Consider the following 13450-nt stretch of genomic DNA (forward strand, 5'->3'; position numbering starts at 1 on the left):
TTTTCCTCAGTTCTTTCAGCTTGAGAAATGCCAAGTGTGTTCTTTCCTTTTGATTTTCTAACTCCAGGTCTTTGCACATTTCATTATAATTGACTGTCTTTTTGAGCTGCTCTTTGAAATCTGTTCAGTTCTTTTACCTTGTCATTTCTTCCATTTGCTTTAGCTATTCTCCATTTAAGGGAAATTTTCAGAGTTTCTTCTGACACCCATTTTGATCTTTTCTTCCCTTCCTGTCTTTTTAATGACCTTTTGCTTTCTTCATGGATGATGTTCTTGATGTCATCCCACATTTTTTCTGGTTTTTGATCACTGGTATTCAGTACATCAAATCTATTCTTTAGATGGTTTCTAAATTCAGGAGCAAGGTCCCAGGCCACGCCCCTCCCAAGCAGCAGGACAGCAGAGAAAAAGCTGGGGGTGGGGGACAAGGACAGAGTGAGGAAGCAGAGGCAGGGATCCAGGTATGGGTGGGAACCCAGGCCACACCCCTCTCAAGTGGTGGGAAAGAGGCAGGAATCTATGTAAGGGGAGGGTGGGGAGGGTGGAAAGGTTTTGAACAGCTAAGGGAGACAAACTTATCTGTCAGTTTGTCCTAATGTGGTGGCATGTTGCACTGAGGTTTGAGCTGTGCCACTGGTTATCTAAAACCCAGTAGGGTTGTACATCATGCACAGGTTTCAACAGCTTACAGACTGAGACAGACTAGGAAGAAGGAAGAGGCCATCCACTTCTCAAAAATTGGCCAGGGACAACCTTATGAATAGCAGAGAAACACTGTCTGATACATTACTGCACAACTTTATGAATAGCCCAGAAACATTGTCCGATACAGTGCAGGAGATGAGCCACTTAGGTCTGAAGGCTCTCAAAATAGGACTGGGAAAGAGCTGCATCATCAGAGTAGAACCAGCCTTACTGATACGGATAAGGTAAAGCTTTCAAGTCCTCCATTTGCTGATGTGGCACTACTCAAATTGAGAAACAGCTGCAAACATCCATTAATAATTGGAACATGGGATGTACAAAGCATGAATCTATGAAAATTGGAAGTTGTCAAAAATGAAATGAAGTGCATAAAGATTGTATCCTAGGCATTAGTGAACCGAAATGGACTGGTTTGGGCCATTTTTAATCAGACCATGATGTGGTCTACTATGCTGGGAATGACAATTTGAAGAGAATGGTGTGGTGTTCATAATCAAAAAGAATGTTTCAAAATCTGGCCTGAAGTATAACGCTGTCAGTGACAGGATAATATCCATATGCCTACAAGGAAGACCAGTTAATATGACTATTATTCAACTTTATGCACCAACCACAAAAGTCAAAGATGAAAATTGAAGATTTTTATCAGCTTCTGCAGTCAGAAAATGAACGAACATGCAATCAGGATGTGTAAATTGTCACTGGTGACTGGAATGCAAAAGTTGGAAACAAAGAAGAATCATCAGTAGTTGGAAAAATTGGCCTTGGTGACAGAAATGATGCTGGAAATCCCATGATAGAATTTTGCAAGACCAAGACCAAGACTTATTCATTGCAAATACCTTTTTTCAACAACACAAAAGGCAGCTATACACGTGGACTTCACTAGATGGAATACACAGGAATCAGATTGACTACATCTGTGGCAAGAGGTGGTGGAAAAGCTCAGTATCTTCAGCCAAAACCAGGCCAGGAGCTGATTGTGGAACAGACCATCAACTTCTCATATGCAAGTTCAACTTGAAGTTAGAGACAGTTAAAACAAGTCCACAAGAAACAAAATATGATCTTGAATATATCCCTCCCGAATTTACAGACCATCTAAAGAATAGATTTGATGCATTGAACACCAATGACCGAAAACCAGAAGCATTGTGGGATGACATCAAGAATATCATCCATGAAGAAAGCAAGAGGTCACTAAAAAGACAAGAAAAGAAGAAAAGACCAAAATAGATGATAGAAGAGACTCTGAAACTTGCCCTTGAGCAGAGAGTAGCTAAAGCAAATGGAAGAGATGACAAGATAAAAGAGCTGAACAGAAGATGTCAAAGAGCAGCTCGAGCAGGCACAGCCAATTACTATAATGAAATATGCAAAGACCTGGAGTTAGAAAACCAAAAGGGAAGAACGCGCTTGGCATTTCTCAAGCTGAAAGAACTGAGGAAAAAATGTAAGCCTTGAGTTACAATATTGAAAGATTCTATGGGCAAAATATTGAATGATGCAGGAAGCATCAAAAGAAGATGGAAGGAATACACAGGGTCACTGTACCAAAAAGAACTGGTCAATCTTCATCCATTTCAGGAGGTGGTGTGTGATCAAGAACCAATGGTACTGAAGGAAGAAGTCAAAGCTGCACTGAAGGAATTGGCGAAGAACAAGACTCCAGGAATTGACGGAATACCCACTGAGATGTTTCAACAAATGGATGCCCCACTGGAGGTACTCACTCGGTTATGCCAAGAGATTTGGAAGACAGCTACATGGCCAACTAACTGAAAGAGATCCATATTTGTACCCATTCCAAAGAAAGGTGATCCCACAGAATGTGAAAATTATCGAACACCATCATTAACATCCCATGCAAGTAAGATCTTACTGAAGATAATTCAAAAACGTGTGCAGCAGTAAATTGGCAGAAAACTTCCAGAGGTGCAAGCTGAATTCATATGTGGAACAAGGGAAATCATAGCTGCTGTCAGATGGATCTTGGCTCAAAGCAAAGAATAGCAGAAAGATGTTTACTTGTGTTTTATTGACTATGCAAAGGCATTTGATTGTGTGGATCATAACAATTGTGGATGACATTGAGAAGAATGGGAACTCCAGAACACTTGATTGTACTTATGAGGAACCTGTACATTGACCAGGAGGCTGTTGTTCAAACAGAACAAAGGGACACTGCATGGTTTAAAATCAAGAAGGGAGTGTGTCAGGGTTGTGTCCTTTCCTCGTACTTATTCAATCTGTATGCCAAGCAGATAATCCAAGAAGCTGGACTATATGACAATGAACATCACTTCAAGATTGGAGGAAGAATCATTAACAACCTGCGATATGCTGATGACACATATTTGCTTGCTGAAAGTGAGGATGACTTGAGGCACTTACTGATTAAGATTGAAGAATACAGTCTGCAATATGGATTACATCTCAATATAAAGAAAACAAAAATCCTTACAACTGGACCTATAAGCAGCATCATGATAAATGGAGAAAAGATTGATGTTGTCAAAGACTTCACATTGCTTGGTTCTACAATCAATGCCAGTGGAAGCAGTAGTCAGAACATTAGATGACATACAGCACTGGACAAGTTTGCTGCAAGGGACTTCTTTCAAGTGCTGAGGAGCAAGGATGTCTCCTTGAGGTCTAAGGTGCACCTGACACAAACCATGATATTTTCACTTGCCTCACATGCATGTGAGAGCTGGACAGCAAATAAGGAAGACCAAAGAAGGATTGGTGCTTTTGAGTTGTGGTGCTGGTGAAGAATGCTGAAAGTACCAGGGACTACTAAAAGAATTAACAAATCTGTCCTGGAAGAAGTGCAGCCAGAATACTCCTTGGAAGTGAGGATAGCCAGATCTTGTCTCACCTACTTTTGTCATGTTGTCAGAAGGGACCATTCCGTAAAGAAGGATGTCATGCTTGGTAAGGTAGAGGGTTGACCAAAGAGGGGAAGGCCCTCAACAAGATGGATTGACATGGTTGCTGTGATGATGGGCTCAAGTATATCAGGGATCATGGAGCTTGCATGGGACTGGGCAGTGTTTTGTTCTTTTGTGTATAGGGTTACTGTGAGTCAGGCATGACTCTACAGCACCTAACAACATCAACAACAAATTCAGGAGGGATATAATCAAGGTGATACTTTGGATCTTGTGGACTTCTTTTAATTGTCTTCAGCTTCAACTTGAACTTACTTATGAGCAGTTGATGATCTGTCCCACAGTCAGCTCCTGGTCTTGTTTTGGCTGAAGATATTGAGCTTCTCCATTGCCTCTTGCAACAGATGTAGTCAGTCTGACCCCTGTGTACTTTGTCTGGCAAAGTCCACGTGTATAGCCACCATTTGTGTTGTTGAAAAAGGTATTTGCAATAAATAAGTTGTTGGTCTCGCAAAACTTTATCATGCTATCTCCAGCGCCATTTCTATTACCAAGGCCATATTATCCAACTAATTTGTTTCCAACTTTTGCATTCCAATCACCAGTGATAATTAACACATCTTGATTGCATTTTTGGTTGATTTCAGACTGCAGAAGTTGGTAAAAATCTTCAATTTCCTAATCTTTGGCTTTAGTGGTTTGTGTACAAATTTGAATAATAGTAATATTAACTGGTCTTCTTCGTAGGCATATGGATATTATCCTGTTACTGATAGTACTATACTTCAGGATAGATCTTGAAACATTTATTGTGATGATGAATGCCACACCATTCCTCTTCAATTTGTCATTCCCGGCATAGTGGATCATATGGTTGTCTGATTCAAAATGGTCAAAACCAGTCCATTTCAGCTCACTAACACCTAGGATATCAATCTTTATGCATTCCATTTCATTTTTGACAACTTCCAATTTTTCTAGATTCATATTTTGTACATTCCATATTCTGATTATTAATGGATGTTTGCAGCTTCTCATCTTGAGTCACATCACATCAGGAAAAGGAGGTCCTGAAAGCTTTACTCTATCCATATCATTAAGGTCAGTTTTATTCTGAGGAGGCAGCTCTTTCCTAGTCATATTTTGAGTGCCTTCTGACCCAAGGGGCTCATCTTCTGGCACTATATCAGATAATGTTTCAGGGCTATTTTTCAGTAATACATCAGACAGTGTTTCACTGCTATTCATAAGGTTTTCACTGGCCAATGCTTTGAGAAGTGGGTGGCCTCTTCCTTCTTCTGAGTCTGTCTTAGCCTGGAAGCTCCACCATGAGCAATCCTGCTGGCACTTGAAACACCAGTAGCATAGCGTTCAGCCTCACACACAAGCCACCACAGGATGACAAACTGACAGATGAGTTCGTCTCTCTTAGCTTGTTCCAAACTGCTCCACTACTGCTTCCCTGCCTCCTCTACCCATTCTGACCCTCCAAAAGCCGTCTGCCACCATTTCCCAGCCTCCCCTACACATTTTGACCCTCCAAAAATCTGTCTGCCACTGCTTTCCAGCCTCCCCTACCTGTTATGGCCCTCCAAAAAGCCATCTGCTACCACTTCCTGTTGTGAGATGGATGTAAATCAAGGGACTCAGATTCCCCACCTTGAAGCAGACTTTGAGAAGTTGTGAAAGCATTGATTCAAGAAAGCATCCCACATTTTGGCCTAACCATGAGCAATGGAAGTGATAATGGGCCACACATTATAGCAGAATTAACTTAAGGAGTTGCTCATGAAGCCAAGTAGAATAGAAGTTCAGTCCCCATCCTGTCTGTTCCTTTGGTTGGAGGCAGATAAGTAAACATGATAACTCAGTTCCTCAAGAGCTGAGCTGAATTGAAGCTCAATTCACACACCCTCTCTATGTTATCCCCCACCCTATGTAGAAATAGGTGAATAGGTATGTTAATGTGTTTCCTTAAAGGTGGTTTTCAGAAAACAACTTAGAAATCAACTTTGGCCCACGGATATTCAGTGAAGCAAATGGGAACAAAGTTGCTCAGAACCAACATTCTCCCTTCTGCCCAAGTCCCTATCAGCTGATGATAGAAGTCAGTGTGACTCACAAGTGCACTGCATTAAAAATGGACTGTCCCTTTAAACCAAGGTAGGAGCTCTGGTAGCATAATGCCTAAGGCACTTGACTGCTAACCAGAAGGCTGGCGGTTCAAACCCACCAGCCACTCTCCTTGGAAAGAAGGTTGGGCAATCTACTTCCCTAGTGATACCACCTCGGAAACCCAAGGAGGGGTTGCTATGAGTTGGGTCCGACTCAACAGCACATAACAACAACAACAAACCAAGGTGAAGGAAGTGTCAGCCAATCTCCAGTTAATTCACACCCAAATTCTGGAATTTTTATGAATATTTATAAGCTCCTCTCCTGAACTTTACCAAAACTGTATCCCAACCTCCACTCAGGAGTCAGATTTGGGTACTGACCCCTGTCTCCTTGCATTGTCACTTTGCAATAAATAATTTTCTCTCCTCTTAATCACTTGGTGTGTAAACTAGTTTGGCCTGATTGCACACCAGGCAGGGATCCATGTTTGTTCCGTCTTCACTCATGCATTGGACATTACCTGGAAATTACATTCTATTTGGAGACCTCAGTCAAGTGGAAAGGTTGAACAAAGGAACTCTCAAGAGGCAAATAGCAAAAATTTGTCAAGAAGCAAAATTAACATAGAGAGAAGCCTTGCCACTTGCCTTGTTACAGTGCATACAGCACCTAGAAGTAAATTAAAGCTGAGACCATTTGAGCTCCAATTTGGCTGGCCCTTTTCCAGAAACCTTGGACTGAGGAAGGGAAATCAACTGTATTGATCTGTATTGTGGAATGAGGGAGTTCATTCTTACTCAAAGGGTTTGCTGTGATTTATTCTATTCACAGGTTCTCTCACTTATAACAGAAAAATCCCATTGATGTTCCTGCTCATCACTTTCTTTCAGGGGAGCAAGTCCTCCTAAGAAACTGGAAAGATGAACTTTTTCAACTCAAATGAATTTTCTGACCATTCATACCACAGTGAAGTTGAAAGGAGGAAAATCTTGCATTCACCACCCCTGCATCAAGAAATCTCCACCTGTTGAAAAGGAAGAAAGCAGTCAAGATGATTGGAAAATGGAACCCATGCAAAACCTCTGATTTCCCCTTTAAACAGCAGAGCCTTGATTAAGCCTTCTTTATTATTTCTTTTTAATCTGTTATTTATGGCCTTCAGGAGCTCCAGTAGCATAGTGCCTAAGGCACTTAACTGCTAACCAGAAGGCTGGCGGTTCAAACCCACCAACCACTCCTCGGAAGGAAGACTGGGCAATCTACTTCCATAGTGATACTGCCTCGGAAACCCAAGGAGGAGTCACTATGAGTCTGGTCCGACTCGATGGCACATAACAACAACAACAACAATTTATGGCCTTCAATGAAAGCAACTGAGAATTTAACAGTCTTATCCAACTTCAGCAGATCTTGCTGAATCAAACCCAGTGGCCAACAACTGCTGGACGTGTTCTTACCCTCCCTCACACAGTGCTCAGGGACCACCCATCATCCCTGTCCCACTTCATCAAGAATACTGGATTAAGAAAGAAGGACCTTAGAGAATCAACACCAAAAAGAGCACCAGCAGAATTCAGTACAATGTGTTAAGATCACAAACCTTGGCTACCTTGTGCATTCATTAGACCTCATCCAGATCCATTGCCTCTGTGGGACTGTGGCCCCATTGCAATAAAACATGGACAACTGACATCCGAAATGGAATCTGGACAGATAACAATGGTAAGTCTTTTATGTATGATGAGCATGCCACAACAATTTCTGATGCCTAAGATTTCCTGTGACTGATCAGAGCATCACCAAAGCTATTTTCCAGTTCTCACCAACTGCATATTCCCTCAGACACCCAGGATTCCACATGGTGTGTTGGTGTGTAAACAATCAGCTTTTAAAACTTGACCCAATGACCATGAGGGAACTAGCACTTTGGGATGGTTTTGGAGTGGAGGGATTCACTTCCTTACCCTTGAAGAAGTCCTTTACTCCAATAGAAATAATTACCACTCCTGCTGTAGTGCCCCAGACTTAACCTGGAGTGCTTGGGAAAAAGCTCAGCAAGTCTTAATACCTATGATAAGACTGGGAACAACTATAATGATCTTCATATCTTCTATTAATTTGTTAAAAAAATGTTTCTATTTCTTTAGAGACCGTGGCTAACTCAACTTCAGATGTAACACCTGCCCTCCAAATTGAGGTCAACTGCATCCAGACTATAGTTCTCTAAAATATAGCTGTCTTAGATCTAATGCTGACAGTTGATAGAACTGAAGAAGGAAAAAAAAAAAAAAAATCAAGCCTCAAGTAGCAATATTGAAGGATGCTATGGGCAAAATATTCAACAATGCAGGAAGCAACAAAAGAAGATGGAAGGAAAACACAGAGTGATCGCACCAAGAAAAAAAAAATTGTTTGATGTTCAACCATTTCAGGAGGGAGCATATGATCAAGAACCAATGGCATTGAGGGAAGAAATCCAAGCTGCCTTGAAGGAGTTTGCAAAAAAACAAAGCTCTAGGAATTGATGGAATAGTCATTGAGATGTTCCAAAAGAGATCCATATTAGTGCCCATTTCTAAGAAAGGTGATAGAACAGAATGTGGAAATTATCTAACAATATCGTTAATACCACATACAACTCTGTAAATTTGCACCCAAAGCACAATAAAATTAAAAAAAAAAAAAAAGATTACAGCCTTGAAAGTCATACAGGGCAGTTCTACTCTGTCCTACAGGGTTGCTATGAGTCAAAATCCACTTGATGGCTGGCTCACAACAATAGTCTTCATGGGAGTAGATCTCAGCATTTTTCATAATGGCTTCAAAGTGGAAAGAACCTAAATGCCCATAACTGATGAATGGACATGCCTCATATACATGTGAAAGCTGGACAATGAATAAGGAAGACCGAAGAAGAATTGATGCTTTTGAGTTGTGGTGCTGGCGAAGAATGCTGAAAGTACCATGGACTACTACAAGAACTAACAAATCAATCCTGGAGGAAGTGCAGCTGGAATGCTCCTTGGAAGTGAGAATAGCCAGACTTTGTCTTACCTATTTTTGTCATGTTGTCAGAAGGGCCCATTCCCTGGAGAAGGATGTCATGCTTGGTAAAGGGGAGGGTTGACGAAAGAGGGGAAGGCCCTCAACAAGATGGATTGACATGGTGGCTGCGGCGATGGGCTCAAGTATAGCAAGGATCATGGAGCTGGCGTGGGACCAGGCGGTGTTTCGTTCTGCTGTGCATAGGGTCATTATGAGTCGGAGACGACTCAATGGCACCACCACCACCACCAAAAAAAAAAAAAAAAAAAAAACCAACAACAACACATACAAGTAAAATCTTGCTGAAGATAATTCAAAAATGGTTGTAGCAGTATATTGACAGGGAACTGCCAGAAATTCAAGGTGGATTCAGAAGAGAACATGGAACAAGGTATATTATTGCTGATGTCAAATGACATATTGCATTGGGCAAATCTGCTGCAAAAGACATCTTTAAAGTGTTAGCAACAAAGATATCACTTTTAAGGCTAAGGTGTGCCTGACCCAAGCCATGGGATTTTCAACTGCTTCATATGCATGTGAGAGCTGGACAGTGAATAAGGAAGATGAATTGATGTTTTTGAACTGTGATGTTGGCAAAGAATATTGAAGGTACCATGGACTGCTAGAAGAATGAACAAATCTTGGAGAAAGTATAGCCAGTAGGTTCTTTAGAGATGAGAATGGCCAGACTTCATCTCTCACACTTTGGTCATGTTGTCAGAAAGGACCAGTCCCTGGAGAAAGATATCATGCTGGATGGTCAGCACGAAAGGGGGAAGACTGTCAATGAGATGGATTGACACAGTGGCTGAAACAATGGGCTCGAGCATGGCAAAAATTGTGAGCATAGCACAGGCCCAGGCATTGTTTCATTCTGTTGTAAGTAAGGTTGCTATGAGTCTGAACTGACTCGACGGCGCCTAACAGCAACAGCACACGGAGAGGTTTGTGTATATATTAATACTGATAGCATAGTGCCTAAGGCACTTGACTGCTAACCAGAAGGCTGGTGTTTCACACCCACCAGCCACTCCTCGGAAGGAAGATGGGGCAATCTACTTCTGTAGTGATACGGCCTCGGAAAGCCAAGGAGGGGTCGCTATGAGTCGGGTCCAACTTGACGACACATAACAACAACAACAATAACTCACTCCCCTCGAGTTGGATCTGACACATAGTGACCCCTCCTTGGGTTTCTGAGGCAGTCACTACGGAAGTAGGATTGCCCAACCTTCCTTATGTTGTTGTTGTTGTTGTTTGCCGTGGAGTCGGCCCCGACTCATAGCGACCCCTCCTTGGGTTTCCGAGGCAGTATCACTACGGAAGTAGGATTGCCCAACCTTCCTTCCGAGGAGTGGTTGGTGGGTTTGAACCGCCAGCCTTCTGGTGAGCAGTCAAGTGCCTTAGGCACTATGCTACCAGAGCTCCCAAAGATCTCTTTGTTGTTGTTGTTGTTGTTGTTTGCCGTGGAGTCGGCCCCGACTCATAGCGACCCCTCCTTGGGTTTCCGAGGCAGTATCACTACGGAAGTAGGATTGCCCAACCTTCCTTCCGAGGAGTGGTTGGTGGGTTTGAACCGCCAGCCTTCTGGTGAGCAGTTATACTCCTTAGTAAATACCTCAGTCCAGGTAGAGCTGCTGCTCAACAGCTGTTAATTTCTTCAGGCTTTGGATTCAGCTTTAGTTAGCTCACTTTGTGACCCCCCAACCTTGAATAGTTAAAATCATTGTTATAATGGTACGATGTTAATCCAATGCTTACCACTGGTCTTTCAGCCCTTCAGCCCCCAAAGATGCAAATAGTTTTCCAAGTCAACCCTACGCCTTCTGTCACCTGCAAGAAGGTTCTGTGAGTTAGAACAAACCTATGAAGCAACTGAAACCATTCAATTAATGAAGCATCAATAGCATCAAAGGAAGGATAATGATTCACAGTGTTTCCTTAAAAGAATCCACAGTACTCATTAAAGGAATTCTATAATGTTTCTCCCAGCGAGATAAGAGGAGTAAAATGTAGCTTCTGAGACAAACCACATAGTCAAGAGGTTTGCTGACCCATAAAGCTTAAAACCAAAAACTAAACTCACTGCGGTTGAGACGGATCTGAATCATAGTGACCCTTCCTTGGGTTTCTCTACAGAAATAGATTGCCTAATCTTCCTTCTGAGGAGTGGCTGGTGGGTTTGTACCACCATTGTCTGGTTAGCAGTCAAATGCCATAGGCAATACACCAGCAGAACTCCCTATAAAGCTCAAGGACAGCTCAACTCTAGGTAAAAGGGAACGTTAGCATAACAATCACTCCCTGGGTGGAGATTTATCATTATGAGACTTGCTAAGAGCTGCCATCTTTGTACCCTACACTTGTTGTTGTTGTTGTTGTTATGTGCCGTGGAGTCGGCCCCGACTCATAGCGACCCCTCCTTGGGTTTCCGAGGCAGTATCACTACGGAAGTAGGATTGCCCAACCTTCCTTCCGAGGAGTGGCTGGTGGGTTTGAACCGCCAGCCTTCTGGTTAGCAGTCAAGTGCTTTAGCCACTATGCTACCAGAGCTCCTACACTGGTCCTGCTTAAACCTGTAATTTTATGAATAACACGGTTCTGATGTAATCCTCACCCTATAAAAGAAACTTGGAAAGCACTTAGAGGCAGGTAGAATCTGAGGAAATTCACTTCTCTGTCTCAGCTTGTGCACAACCTAAAGGCCGCTTTCTCTTTTGCTCTTCACCTCTGTACTCTATTGGCTTAAGTCACACTGGGGGAAGGACCCAGCACTTCGCAGATATCACTGTGTGTTTATTGATGCCTGCTCTTTGGAAAACCAGGTACGTTTTTGCTATTGCAAAAACACCCAATAAAGAGTTGGCTGAAAGTTTCACCTTTGTTCAGTCAACTTGGATTTCTTGTAGCGTGTTTCCTATCTTGCTTCAAAAAACGCAGCTCTGCCCTTCTTCAGAAGTCCCTGGGTCGTGTAAACCGCTAAAGGTGCTGGCTGCTAACTGAAAGGCTGGAGGTTCAACTCACCCAGCGATACCTTGGCCTTTGCCATATATTTCTGAAAACTCGGCCACTGGTAAACTCCATGGGGCACAGTTCTACTCTGATACACATGGAGTTGCCATGAGTCAGAACAGACTTTGCGGCAACTGGTTTGGTTTTTGCCTTTAGGAAAAGCCAGTTTAAGTCCTCGCATTCCAGTAACTTTCGGGCCAGAAAGCGGAAAGCTTTTGCGTGCGCACGTGCACACAGTCTTTCGCTAGTGAACAACCCTGGAACTTCTTACCCAAGCGCCGGCACCTACGTCTCCGCCTGCGCCACCTAGGAGCGCGCGAGGCCCAGCAGGGATGCGGTTCTGGCGGTTGGGCAAGGCTGACCTGGCGCCATGTCGGCTTGGGGTGTGGTGTTGCTGCTATGGTGTTTGAGCTGCTGCGGCTCCAGCCTGTGGAGGTAAAGAGGAGCCGGACGAGGCGGGCTTGAGGGCAGGGTTTACTCTGGGGTCACGCGCAGCGGCTGAGCTCGGCTGGAGCTCCTTGGCCACAAGCACTCGGTACTCCGCAGGACCTCTGGTGTGGTCGCGGAGCTTCCGCGCACCCCTTTCCCTTCTGGTCTCCGGGCCACTCGGCCCTGCACACCACCGTCTCGTCCCCCAGCTTCCCATATACCCAGACGGGCGTCTCGCCTGTCCCCTTCCCAGAGCTTTTAATGGATGAGGGCAGAGAACCAGAGGGCTTTGAGACTTTTTTCTTCCCGCATGCAGGTCTTGGTACATTCACGTCGCTATCCTTTATGAATCCTTAAATTCGTTTCATTTTATTTTGCCAGAGAGAGGAGCAAATGAGAACCAAAAAGCCCACACCAGAGTTGGGGGCGGGGGTGGGGTGGGGAACAATAGGGTAAACGTCTTAAAAGTAGTTGATGGTTTATATTAGGTGGTTGGAACTGAATGGCTCATGAGAAAGTGCTTTTAAAAACGTAAATCGCTATACAAATATAAAGAAATGTAATTTCTGTGTAAGGTGAATTGATTTGGAGAATGATAACCTTAAAGTTCTGAGAGATGTACGATGCAAATTTAGTATTCTGTACCTGCTAGATTGGAACGTGTGTCAAAATTTTAGATTTTCAACAATGGTCGAAATACAAATGATTAACCAGAAAATCCCAGTGCTTGGACCGCCAGCCTTCTGGTTAGCAGTCAATTGTGTTAGACACTACGCTACCAGAACTCCTACTGTACTCATAGATACCTGATATTTTCAACCAGGAGTATTAACATTTTGTTTTTACCATTTAAGTTATTAATCTCAAAGGAGTTGATTCTTATAAATGATCTAAGGTAGGGGTGCAATTTCTTTTTCCATATGAATCCAGATCCATTTTCCATTTATTGAATAGTCCCTCTTTTTGTCACTTGATCTATACCTCTGTTCTTGACCACTTGATCTTGACCTCTGTTCTATACCAAATTCCATATGGGTATATGTCTACTTCTGAGTTTACTGTTCTTTTCTATTCCATTGGTCAGTTTGACTGGTACCACAACAGTACCACAATGCCTTAATTACTATTGTTGTTGTTGTTATGTGCGGTCGAGTCAGCCCCGACTCATAGCGACCCCTCCTTGGGTTTCCGAGGCAGTATCACTACGGAAGTAGGATTGCCCAACCTTCCTTCCGAGGAGTGGC

This window comes from Orycteropus afer, unplaced genomic scaffold, assembly GCF_000298275.1.
Source record: "Orycteropus afer afer isolate SDZICR_OR568_19922 unplaced genomic scaffold, OryAfe1.0 scaffold00239, whole genome shotgun sequence".
In the NCBI taxonomy this organism is placed as follows: Eukaryota; Metazoa; Chordata; class Mammalia; order Tubulidentata; family Orycteropodidae; genus Orycteropus; species Orycteropus afer.